At 43.1% G+C, this 13,125-nt stretch overlaps 1 protein-coding gene across 1 annotated transcript in view; it reads right to left on the bottom strand.

Annotated features, from left to right (window-relative positions):
- Positions 1-9,778, bottom strand: part of Hnf4g (hepatocyte nuclear factor 4 gamma) — a 136,978-nt gene extending 127,200 nt beyond the window's left edge. The window contains exon 1 of the mRNA XM_037202338.1: positions 9,484-9,778. The gene's annotated coding sequence lies outside the window, so the exon portion shown is untranslated. The remainder of the gene's footprint in view (positions 1-9,483) is intronic.
- Between the last annotated feature and the right edge of the window lie 3,347 nt (positions 9,779-13,125).

Genomic DNA, 13,125 nt, shown 5'->3' with positions numbered 1-13,125 from the left:
GTCAGGGACCCGAGCAGAAGTGTGTCAGCAAAATACATTGAACCAAAGCCTGTTTGAAAAAGTGAGCTCTTCAACCTGTGTGTGAGATGCAAAACCAAATAATGTTCTAAAAACAAAAGATGTGGCCATGCTGTCTCTTTTCTCCTCTTCACCAATTAACAAACAGATTTGATTCCACTTTGTTCCTCGATAGTTAGTTAAAAAGAACAACAACAAAAAACTTCACAGCATCTAGAATACCTCTGGGATTGGGGAATTTTTTTCTAACCATTCTATGATAACTATGAATTGTCATTTTCCAAATACAGCAGTGTGCCTTCTGAGCATGGACAGTACAAGCCAGATTACTCTTCCTCACATGTTCTTAAATGTTTACAGAGAGAGAGAGAGAGAGAGAGAGAGAGAGAGAGAGAGAGAGAGAGAAGACAAAGAGACAGAGAGAGAGACAGAGAGAGAACACTGGATCAAAAACCTGTTTAATATTGACTGTGCATGTGAAAGACTTCTGTAAAGTTTCAAGCTCAATTACTGCCATCAATACTGTTGTATTGATTTTTTTCTGTATCACTGCTCACTAAAATAGTCTAGACTCTATAGGATGGTGTGCAAAGGTCCTGATATTCAGTCTTCTTATATTTTTAAACATGCCACCTACTACTACTTCCCACTTTACTGCGTCTTGTAGCTTCATAAAACAGGTTTTATTTTTTTCTCACTTGTATGTATAATTCACACTTGTGATGGTGATATTCTCAGCTCTCTTTTTCTTTAGGTTAAATCCTACATTTTTATCGGAATTAATTCATGTAAAGAAAAAACATTTTCAAAAGCTCTATCAAATGGCATATCTGTAAGATAAAGAGATAAATGATAGTTAAATGATAGATGATAGTTAGATAATAAATAGATGATAGATAATGATAGACAGATGATAGGTAGATAGATGAAAGATGGATAGATAGATAGACAAACATATTACAACTTAAAAATGAGACAACTCAATTTAAAAAAATAAAATTTGAAGAACAGGTCTGTCAGAGAAAATTCATATTCTCTACCAGATCACAACCAGATTCTCAGGCTCATTAGTCAGAAGAGAAATAAAAATTAAGATTGCATTTGATATCACACCATGATTTTAGAATATCTAAAATCAGGGCCATCCATACCCATGCTTGGTAAGGATGTGAAGAATCTGTAAGTGTCCAATGATGAGCATTGGAACATAAAATAGTACACTCACTCTGGAACCCAGTGAACAATTTGTTCTATAAGAACCACATTCTACTCCGGGATAATTTTATGAGACAGACAAAGGCATATGTGCACACAAGGTCTTTGTACAAGAATGTTCATAGTGGTTTTATTTGAAGTAGCCAAAGTGTAGTCTCCAATACCAAAGACTGGAAAGGAGCCAAAGTTCATCAGCAATTGAGTAAACAAACAATTTGTGAGATTTCCACAAGATGTCATGCTCTTCGGTAAAAACTTTAAAACTGAACTACTAACACCTGTAATAAAAATAGTGAACTTAACTTACTGAAGTAAATGGAAGAAACAAGGTACAGATGGTACTGTAGGATCACATGGGGGCAAGATCCTAGACCAGGCAAACTAATTTTAGGGATGGAAAGTAGATCGACCAGGAGAGGAACAGGAGCAAGGGTTTACATAAGAAATAGCATGAAAGAACATCCAGTGTGTTAGATGTACTATCTTTATGGTAGTGACAGTTTCAGATGTGTATATATAACTGACAAGATTTTTCCAACTATGTGCTTCGAATATATACACTTTATTACATGGCAATTATACCTCATAAATCTGGGATTTTGTTCCTCCAAAGGAAGAACACTGCCAGATATAACAACACGAATGGATCTCACAGTAATTGTACTAAATTCAAGCAAGCAAGCACAGAGGTCTACATACTGTGTGATTCCCTTTTCATGGTCTTCTGAAATAGGCAACACTGTGGACTGAGCTCAGATAAGGTTGCCTGGGAGTAGCAGGGGATGCTGACTGCCCAGGGGCACAGGGAATGGATCTGAAGGGTAAGGGACAGAAATGTGTGTTATCTTCCTTGTGGGAATGGTTACAAGGTTGTGTACATATGTCATAATTCATAGAAATGTATTTTTACAAAGGGATTTTAGTGAATACAACGATATATAATTCACACATCATTTCTTTGTAAGTTCTTTCAAGAAAAGTTAATGGGCCTCTCACCAGGTTGTCTATATATTTTTCCAGTACTCAATACTTATGTTCATCTCAGTGAATAGTAATTCTCTTACATGTATTCTCCCCAGACATGAGAAACCTAGAAGATAGCCATGGTTACTCCACAACGTGGAAGGCAGTGCTTTAAATAAGGCTCTCGATACATGTCTCAATTCTGTGATCATCATGTCACTTCACTTCTCCGTACAGTTACACATTCGGTCAGTAAATTCACGCTCCTGGAGTCTCAAATAAACACCCATCCCAAAAGTTAGGCATTTCTAATGACAGTCCCTACCATCAGAGACCTAATATTCAACTGATGCTCATCCAACATGTAACCACCATGCTTTATGAAGTTAAAAATTAACAGGCCAGAGAAAGAACAAGATGCAATTAAAATGACATGCGGGGGCAAAACACTGGGAAACATTTTTAAAGTGGCGTGTAAGTGAAGACTCAAAACCTAAGTGGAAATTGGCTCGGACGGATGGAGTCGGGTGAAAACAGTGGCAACTGTTAGAAGAGTGTCCCGAGTGGTGGAAACGTCACATCTGATGGCACATATTTAGTAAAGTACGTTTGGGGAACTAAACAAACCATTCCACCTTGACTGACTGATACCAAACAGAGTCGCTCTTGTGGTGGTTATAAGTCCTGATAGGAGGGGTCTGAAGCTGGAAGGACAGCCGTTTCAGGGAGCACATAGGAAATGAACACATGGTTTCTAGCAGGGGAAATGTCCTTCCTGCACAACGCTCTGTTACCTTAGAACTGGGAGGGCTGCTGAGCTTCCGAAAAGAGAGTCCTTGCCAGTTATAAAAATTCTTGTCGGAAATAAAAAAAAAATTACTTAGCTGAAAATTAACCGAAAATAAGGAACAGCGTTCTTTGTAAACACCTTTCTTGAACTTCCTGAAAGACAGAAGAATAAACTTCAGCTTTGCTGAACAGGTCAGATTTTAACATGAACCCATGCAGGAAAACAAGAGTTGAAAAACTACAAATTGGTGATGACACCATCAAATGAAAGGTTCCATTGCACCTGAAGCAGGCCCACAGCATAGAAGATATGTAGAAAGACTGGGGACCAAGAAAGCAAACAGAATTCTCCACAAGCTTAGAGAATGTGGTTCCAGTGGGCTTGGGCCTCTCCTATTCTCTTCTCTCTCTCTCTCTCTCTCTCTCTCTCTCTCTCTCTCTCTCTCTCTCTCTCTCTCTCTCTCTCTTTCTTGAGACAAGGTTTCTCTATGTAGCTTTTGGAGCCTATCCTGGCACCATCCTCATTTCTTAACCACCAATACACCATCTTACATCTGGCTGAAGCTTCTAACTCTTCTGTCTCTGTCTCTTTCTCTGTCTCTGTCTCTCTCTGTCTGTCTGTCTCTCTCTCTCTCTCTCTCTCTCTCTCTCTCTCTCTCTCTCTCTCTCTCACACACACACACACACACACATTCCTTCTTTTATCCATACTCCAAAATGCCGTGAATCTAAAAACTAGTCATAATCCAATCTACTGAAATAGTTTGATGGTTTCCCTTCAACAACTAGTTGCAACCGATGTCACCCACGCTCACTATAGCCACCCCGTGGTCCTGGGCACCTCCCCACTTCATCTCCCCCTCCAGGGGAAATCTGCCTGCATCCAGCACCTTTCTGCTTCTCCCCAACAAGTTCTAATCAGAACAGAATTAATTCTTCCGTGAAATCTCTCTGAGTGATCCAAGCTAAATGCATGTTTTGCACTTCCGTTTTTTCAGCATTAAGGCAATTACACCTTGTATTCCATCCTAACTACTGTATGTGTTTGCCTTCCCAGTAGATTATTTATGTTTAAGGGTGGGGATACTGAATTCTGTTTGCTTTCTAGGTGCCTATTCTTTCTATTTGCCTTCTATGAACTTGGTTCTATCCCTATAGCTTCTTATATTTCTAAATTAATATGAATCAGCTTCATTTGCAAGCCATAACCATGATAGCTAAAATAAGAAAGTATAATATTTCTTTAAATATTTATGACTTAATTATTTCTATTCTATGTCCATTGGAGTTTTGCCTGCATGTACGTCTGCATGAGAGTGTTGAGTCCCCTGGGGCTGGAGTTACACTTGTCAGCTGCCATGTGGGTTCTGGGAATTGAACCTAGGTCCTCTGGACGAGCAGACAGAGCTCTTAAAAATGGAGCCATCTCTCCAGCCCAGGAAGTATAGTATTTTTAAATCACAGATTCCACAAACTTCAGACAAAAGAAGAAGAAGGAGGAGAAGGAGAAAAAGAAGAAGAAAGAAAGAGAGGAAGAAAGGAAGGAAGGAAGGAAGGAAAGAAAGAAGGAAGGAAGGAAGGAAGGAAGGAAGGAAGGAAGGAAGGAAGGAAGGAAGGAAGGAAGGAAGGAAGGGCAAAGTACAGTATAGTGTGTAGACACAGAAGTTGTCAAGTGCTTGCAAGAATTAAATAACCAGGTCCAGATGATCTCAGCCAGCACAATTAGAGCAGATGGAGAAACACTACTTAGATTTGTGCCACCTTTCCTGCTGTTATATCTAAGTCTGGCTCCTCAACAAATAAAGTGTCTCATAAAAATAATGTAAGAACTCACACATAATTTGAGAGTAAGAGAATGTGGTTCTCAGATCACAGCTCTTTTAAACTGATGCACACCTACATGGAGTGACTGGCAATCTACACAACTGAGATTTGCACACAGGTCATGCCATAGCCCAAACACATGTTCTAAGCTAATGAGCTACACTTGGGTAAATTTCCTTCACACTTGAAAGCCATTGGTTCTGTGACGTCAGGGACGGTCTATGCAGGCATCATGGGAGATCCCAGCTGGTCAGAGGGCTTGACCAGGTTTCTAGGGGCCCAGAGATTGTGAAAGTCATATGCTCCTTGTTTGCTTGTATACATAGAACAATCTCTGAAGTAAGAGCAAATAAAAACAAGTAACACTCAATGATTTCATATAAATCGGGGCTGAAGAGATGGCTGAGCAGCTAAAAGAGCACACAGCTCCTGCAGAAGATGGGGGATTGGTTCCCCACAACCAATATCAGTGAGCTCACAAGTCCTGTAACTGGAGCTCCAGGGAGTCTGACACCCTTTTCTGGCTACCACATAATAACCTCCCTAAGTCACACATATAAATATATATAATAAAAATAATATATATATATATATAATAATAAATAAATCTTTTTTTAAAAAAGCACTTCAAATTGAAGCAGTGGCGAACACCTTTAATCCCAGCACTTGAAAGGCAGAGGCAGGCGGATCTCTGAGTGCAAGGCCTCCCTGGTTTACAGTTTGAGTTCCAGGACAGCCAGGGGTACAACAGAGAAACCCTGTCTCAAAAAACAAAAAACAAAAACAACAAAGAAATATTACAAATCATTTTTGTGCTGCACTTTGAGTGCATTCATAATACATCTTTAACTACTTATGCATTTTACTGAAAACCACCATGATCGAATGAAGGGTAGGCAGAACAAGGTGGCACTCCTTGTCATCAGCTGATTCTACCAGGTAACGAACACAGTTCACCAGAGTGTCTTAAAATGCAGACTGGGAAGTATGGGCAGAGCTGCTCTTCAAGGTGTACTTGAAGTGAATGGGCAAGAGCATGTTGAGTTCCTTACATCAGTACCCAAATATGTCAGCGTGGAGCTTTGCCCAGGACACATCAGGCACAAGACTGTTGCTAGTTCTCACATATACTTCGTGACCTAGAAGTAACTTTCCAGACCAGGAGCAAAAGAACTTGCCATGCCGTGACACAAAGGTTTCAGCCCTCACTCCCTCCTTTGAGGACAACTAGATGACTTGAACAACTAGATGACTACATGGGACATCCATGGTTGCTTTTGTGGCTCACAGCCACAAGGCATACCTGAATCCCCAGCTTTGACCCTTGTGAGTGTCATACTCAACCTATTTCTTTCTGCTTCATTGGCACTGTTAATAAAATAAAGAGAATATTCACTGATTATGTAGAATTAGTATAAAGATCTGAAAAAGAAATACATGAAAATTGCTTAGAATAATATGACCTATATATTAAGAACTCAGTATTAACAAGAGTGTGTGTATGTGTGTGTGTGTGTGTGTGTGTGTGTGTGTGTGTGTGTGTGTGTGTGTGATTCCCTAACTAGTCCAGCTGTGAGAGTAATTCAGATGTGTAAACAACACATGCCTGTGCATGAATGGCAGAGTTGACAAATGAGAGGACAGTTCTCTACAAGGAGAGAAGTAACTGCAGTTGCAAGCATGCATCACAGTATAAACGACTCTTGTTCCCACAGGGGTAACTTCATCTTAAATATGGAGCTACTTAATTTCTTTGTGTGCTTATGTACAGGAGTTCCCATATACAAGTCTGTGTATCCACAAGTGTATGTGAATAGAGGTCAGGGGACAAACACAGTTGCTGTTTCTCGGGTACCATCCACTTTGTGTTTTTGAGTCAGGGTCTCTGCTCAGCCTGGGGCTTGTAGATAAGGACTGGATGGCTGGCCTATAAATGCCAGGGATCCAGTTTTTTCTCTGCATTCTCTGTGTTGAGATAACAAGAGTCTTGCATTACCATGCCTGGTTTTTCAACATTGGTTCTAAGGAGCAAATTCAGATCCTCACACTTGCGTGGCAAACACTTTCCCAGTGGAACTATCTCCTCAGGCCCATGTTTATTCCTTTGAAGGAATGATACAAATTAAGGATTTAAGTAGATGTTGTTGTGCAGGATTATCAAAGAAATTTTGCCATGCCAGATTTGGAGAGTGCCATCTTTTGAAAATTGTTCACATAATTTTAAAGAATTCAGCAGGGCATGGTGGCTGCAATCCCAGCACAGGAAAATCTCTGTGAATCTGGGCTAGCCTGTGTGTAAAAAACCAAAGAGAGCTGAGACTATAGCTCACTCACTATGTAGAGTGCTTGCCTAGCATGCACAAAGTCCTGAGTTCAACCTCCATCATCACCCAAATCAGGTACGAGGGGACACACCTGTAATCCCAGAATGGGAGAAATAGAAGCAGAAGGATCGTCAGGTCAAAGTCATCCATGTATGTAAAGCAATCTCAAGGCCAGACCAGTGTAGGACAAATGTGACCCTTTCTCAAAACAAACAAACAACAATGAAGAAAAGATGAATATAACAAGGAAGACAAAAAGACTTTGATGCTAGGATGAGAATCCTCTTTTAGGAACCTGGCAAGCATAGGAATCAATAGCCACAGAGATCAAACTATTCCTGGGTCATCAATGGCACCCAGTCTATAGAAATTCTCACATACCAAGAACCTGAATCTGCAGCCATCCCTGGGTAAATAGTAATAAACACAGGAGCATCTTTTATGAGCTTGGTATACAATGGTGATGTTGGGAACATAGGGCATGCTAGGCAAGTGCTCTACCACCACATCCACAGCCCGGTTTTTTAAACTCCTGAACTCACCCACTCAGGGATGGTCTATATAATCCTCATTTGGTAATCTCAAAACTAACAAGCAATTTTCAACCAAAAAGTGGCAGCATCTTAAAAACTGATATCCAGTGACTCAGGCATAGTTAGAGTGGGTACTTTGATATAAAATGAATCATTATTCGGTTTTTGAAGCAATTTACATTCATGAGCTGTACACATGAAGATTATGGAAACACAAACCCAATGTCAACAAAGGTTCCATACACAAGAGGATAGATATTCTCTTTATATTATACTATAATTTGCATGTTGTTTTACAAACTAGCATTATTTCTGGAATTTATAGAAAAAACAAAGAATTTCAAAGTAATGAAGCACTCTAATGGAAATATGCCTACTGAGTTTGCAAAACTATATTCAGGCCAGTGTTCAAGATGCTGCCACTCTCTTGTTGAAAATCTGTCAGTTTTGAAGTTTAATAATGGGATGCTCCAAATACAGTTATTATTTGCATGTTGAACACATTTTTAAAATAACAATCTTTAAAATTAATGTGTGCTATTCCATAAGCTTATAGTCATGATCACAGAGTAGCTTGTCTCTTGAAATCTTTACAGTGACGTTTTGGTTAAGGGTTGTACCTTCCTAAAGCTTGCTGAGAACATTCCCATATTTGTAGAGTCATAAACGAAGAGGAAGGGGACCGGCAAGGAGAACGCAAATTGCTATCAATTTCCATCCCGCTTTGAAAAGCTGTCAATGACTGGTTTATCAGCAGCTCCTTTGCCTCCCATCTCATAGCCCTAAGTGCAAGCAGGGGAATCCAACATTGACTTGGTCAAGAGCTTCAGATGCAGGAAATGCTCGGGTCAGAAGTGTGAGACCAAAGGGAGGAGCAGGAAGATGATTGTGAACAAATGCTGATAGCCAGGGTGGAGGAATAAGAGTACATGCTGGTGAACAAAAACAAGCCGGATAAAGCAACTAAAGCCCAAACAGGAAATGCTGCCATCAGGGAGGTTTTCAATTTGCAGACTATCCCACAAGGTTATGAGCGCCTGTACATGTATTCTCCAGCCTTTATCTTCAGATGAAAACTACGATTGTTTTGCATATTGGAGAGTACATGAGCTCAGTTTGCAGACACCCTTAAAAAACACCTCCCTTCAGGTAGGGATCATCATAGTTGGTTCTAAGATCTTATCACATACTGGTTTATCCCATTAGACACTGAATGACTGTCACTTAATCCAAATGTGCTTTAACTCAACATCCAATAGGTCAAATCTTCCCAAAGAAACTGACACTTTTATTAACTTGCACAGTCGCCCCCAACAGCATCAGCAGAAAGTGCCTAATCCCCAAATGTCTGAAAGAATATATGGAAGGAAATTTGACCAAAGGCCATGGGGCAGAGGGATGTTTCTGCACCAAGCACCAACCCTCACACCTCTATTGTCCGTTAATATCCAGACACCTGTCCTAGCTTGGACCTAGAGCCCCCAAAACCTCCAGGAAACTCCCCCAACACCACCAACAGGTCTTGGGATCACGTGACCAGCGGCAGCCACCAAAGCTTTCTCAACACCCAAACAAATGCAATGCAAGGCGAAGGTCTTGAACTTCAAAGCCCCAGCAGCCTCCAGCCTTTCTTTAGCCCACCTGGGCAGAAGGAAGGCCTGGGGTGGTCTGCTTTCCATAGGATCAGGCCTAGGGATCAAGGTGCTCAGCCTCTCAACTGCTTTCTTGGGGGAACTGAGACTCCCGGTGCCGGACAGCGGCCGGGTGTGGAGTGGGTCATCCCCGGGCACCGGGCGCGGGCGGAGCGTGAGACTCACCCACGCCAGCGGCTCCGGAGCTCCCGCGTCGCACTCAGCTGCGCGGCTGGAGCCGCATCCCAGCAGCAGGTCCCCACCCGCCCTCACCGCGGTGTCCCGCAGTGCACCGTCCAGGGGGCCAGGAAGTTTGCAGCCAGCCGGGAGGTGGGGTGGGGCGCTGGGAGAGGTAGCCCAGGGATTTTGTTGTTGTTTGTTTGTTTTCCTGGATCTCTAGCAAAGATTTTGGGGGACCATATGCCTTGAGAGTATTAGCTTTGCTCAATGGCGACAGGGCCTGGGCCTGACTCTCACAGTGAGATCGATTTACTAAACAAACTGAAACGTGGGTGGGGATGTTAAACAGTAACCAGCGAGCCTCAATGAAAACTGAAAGCAGCAAGGCAGCCTCCTCCCGGGCGAAATCATTTCCCGGTTCCCAAGCCCTGGGGCTCGCCGGCCAGCGACGCCCGCAGGGGCCGTCGGGGCCTTAGCAGACATCCCTCAGATGCGGCCACAACTGCTTCTGAGATCCATCAGAGGGAGGACCCCAGTGGCTTGACGCCTCCAGCCAGAGCTGGCCTCTCTCCATCTCCCCGGGACGCTGAGCCCCGCCAGGTTGGGCCACGCTGCGGTCCAAAACCGGGGACCTTCCCCTCTCCTCAGAGGCAAGCCTCGTTGCGGCGACATTTACTAGGGCTGGAAAGTGCTTTAGGGCAAGTGGCAAAGGGAAGCCTGTGCTCCTAGGATGCGAATCTAATTCATTGCCCAAGAGGTCCGGAAAAGGGCGGAAGTATTAAAAGGAATTAAATGGGTTCCTGGGGGCAGGACTGCAGCCACACCGCTAGGGGACCCTATGGCCACTTCTTTAACTTGCGCCCTGGGCCTGTGAGCGGAATGCCTCCTGGGTGCTCTGTTCTGCAAGAGTTCTGTGCAGGGAAGGGAAAATACATCTCTCTTTCAGATACCCGTGGTTTCTAGTCAATAAATACCTTTTTACATATGTATTAGATGGAAAACTTCCCTCTCCCTCCCGTGCCCTTCCATTGCGCCTTCCAGAATCTCCTTACTCCTTATGAAAGGATGCCTGACACATCCCTGCTGGTCACCTTGGTCCGGAGTTTGTGACAGGAACAGACAGATCTGTGATTGTCTTTTTTAATCTCATCAGTTTAACGTCGTGGTTGCAGAAACGAAAGGCTTCAGGTCCAACAAGTAATTACGCTCATGAGATAAACAGTTACTTAATCCACAGGGTTTTCTTTTCTGACCAGGGGGGTGGCTGTTATTTTAGTATTGTAATAATGCCAGAGAGATCAAAGAACTGGGAGTGGTTTTTTTTTTTCTTTTTCTTTTTAGATGGGATTTACTAAACTTTCTCAGTTTCCTCCTTTTGAATATCCTACTGAAAGGCTCCTTTAAAACCAAGGAGTTAGCTGTTTTAGAAATCAGAACAAAGGAGACAGATCACATGTAATTTTCTTTAAATGGAGTTTCCAGAGCAAAACAGATTCTTTGGGTGCTCATTGCCCATGAGACCTTGCAAACGGTGTGAGGAAAAGTAAGTGGCTTCCATGCAGGAGGAATACTGGCCAGGGGCAGCTAAAGCGAGTTAGAATTAACGGGTTACATCGATTATGCAAATCGCCCACAGGGGTGTTGTTTACAGCTCTCCTGTGGCCATTGTTTAAAAAAAAAAATAAAAGAAACTTTTCAGATGTTCGGATAGTGAGGATTGTCTAGTAATATACTAAAATGTAAATGTATAATTAGCATAAAACCCTGGAAGTTTGGGGCTGAACTTCTCCATTTCCGATCACAAAAGCTGAGACCTAATACTCTTGCGCCCCTCGAGGCAATCATTTTTGACTTGAAAAGAGTCAGTTATTTCACTGTGTAGCCACAGCATAGGTGGGTTTGGTTTTGATCAATGTCTGCTGGCTGTGTGGTAAAATCTCTGTTCTACCAAGAAATGACCATGGGATCTGTTCAAAAGTATGCTGACAATGTGTAGAACCTTGGCCAGGCAATCTAATCAACAACTTTTGAACTAATGAAGACAGACAACAGCCAAGCCCAGCGCTCAAGAAGTGTGTGAGGTCTGAGATACCGTGGAAGAGAAGTATTGTATTCGTTCACTGGAAAACCCACTGAACAGAGACGACGTTTGGGGTTAAGAACGCCAAGGGCGTGGTTTCAGATGAATGTATGAACGCAATCTATTAACAGGTAAACAGAAGGTAACAAGGTCGCCCTGGCTCCGGGGCCGGAGCCGGAGATTATCATGTGTATTGTTACTGAACCCAATTTATCACGATTCTCCATGGCATGGGTTTTAGTTGCTGAAGGTGAAAAATATCCGTTATTCAGAGCTGTTCCTTGATGCTCCGCAGGGGTGGAGAGTGGGACCGCAAAGAGCAGGAAGAGATCGCGAGGATGTTTCAGGGAAAGGGTCCTGGAAGACACGTGAAGCTTCGTTTTGCTAGTGCTGACAGGAGGAAAATTATGCACACGTATTTATGTCCCATCTGCCCCTTTAACCTAACCCTGAACGCTCAAAATGTGACTTCAAAACCGTCTCACTTCAGTTTCTTACTAAAGGTCTCTCTTTCGGCCTGAACGTTTTCTTCCTTCTTTACAGCATTCTTCTTGCCAATGCCACATAGATTGTCTAAAAAAAAAAAAAAAAAAAAAAAAAAAAAAAAAAAACCGCAGATTTTCGATGCAGTTGTTTACAAATAGTGGCCTCGCCAGGAGAGTTGGTGACTTTCGGAGGGCGCAGGCGAACGTGAGGATGCTGCGGAGTGGGGTACAGTCTCCTTTTTTTGCGCACTCACAGCTGAAACCTGAGGACCATTTGGTCCCCAGGACCCCGAGCTTCCGAAGATGGCTGCTAGGGGCAATCCCGCTCCACCCGCTGAGAACTAAAACCCTTCCTAACACGTGATGGGCAGAAGTCTGCTTCTGACTGTGGCCTGCTGATACCACTGCCACCTTTGCTGGCTAGATTAAAAAATAGGATCCTCTAAGCTCTTTCAGTGGTACCCAGGCCTCAGTCAGCCACCGCCTGGCGCACGGGAGCAGGGGACGGGAATAACAACCCAAGCTGGCTGACATTCACCTGCAGCAGGAGGAAATACAAAGAAAGTATGAAGCTCAAACATTTCTACACACACACACACACACACACACACACACACACACCTCCACCCTCTAGATTTGGACAAAGCCAAGTAATAGCCTCAAAGTCACTTGCCTGTAAAAGACCTCTGCTGAAATTAGTCCTGAGCTGTGATGGGTCTGTGAGCACACTCAACTGAGGAAGCTGTGTTTGACCCTGCCGCAAAGCATCAGATAAAACAGCGTCCACTGAAATTTCTAAAACTCCCCGGAGACCCTCGAATGTTTTATGCATCAGAAGGGAAGGCCAGAACTCAGGTCACTGGGCTTGGGAGGAAGAGAAGGGCGGGGCTGCAGGGTGAGGGTGAGGATAAACGTGGCGCTTGGACAGTCTGAAATGCAGGCCCCATACATTACTCTTTCTTAGGTAATTCCCACTAACTACGGAGGGGATCCACAATCCTTTAGCCCCCTAATACAGCCTAAGGCCAGCCCACAGCCTGCTAGCTTGAGGCCAGTTCATTTTCACTGACTCTGGGGCAGTGA

The sequence above is a fragment of the Peromyscus leucopus genome, chromosome 2 (assembly GCF_004664715.2).
Source record: "Peromyscus leucopus breed LL Stock chromosome 2, UCI_PerLeu_2.1, whole genome shotgun sequence".
NCBI classification, from domain to species: Eukaryota; Metazoa; Chordata; class Mammalia; order Rodentia; family Cricetidae; genus Peromyscus; species Peromyscus leucopus.
The sequence above is the reverse complement of the archived record's forward strand: the minus strand, read 5'-3'. Positions and strand labels throughout refer to the sequence as shown.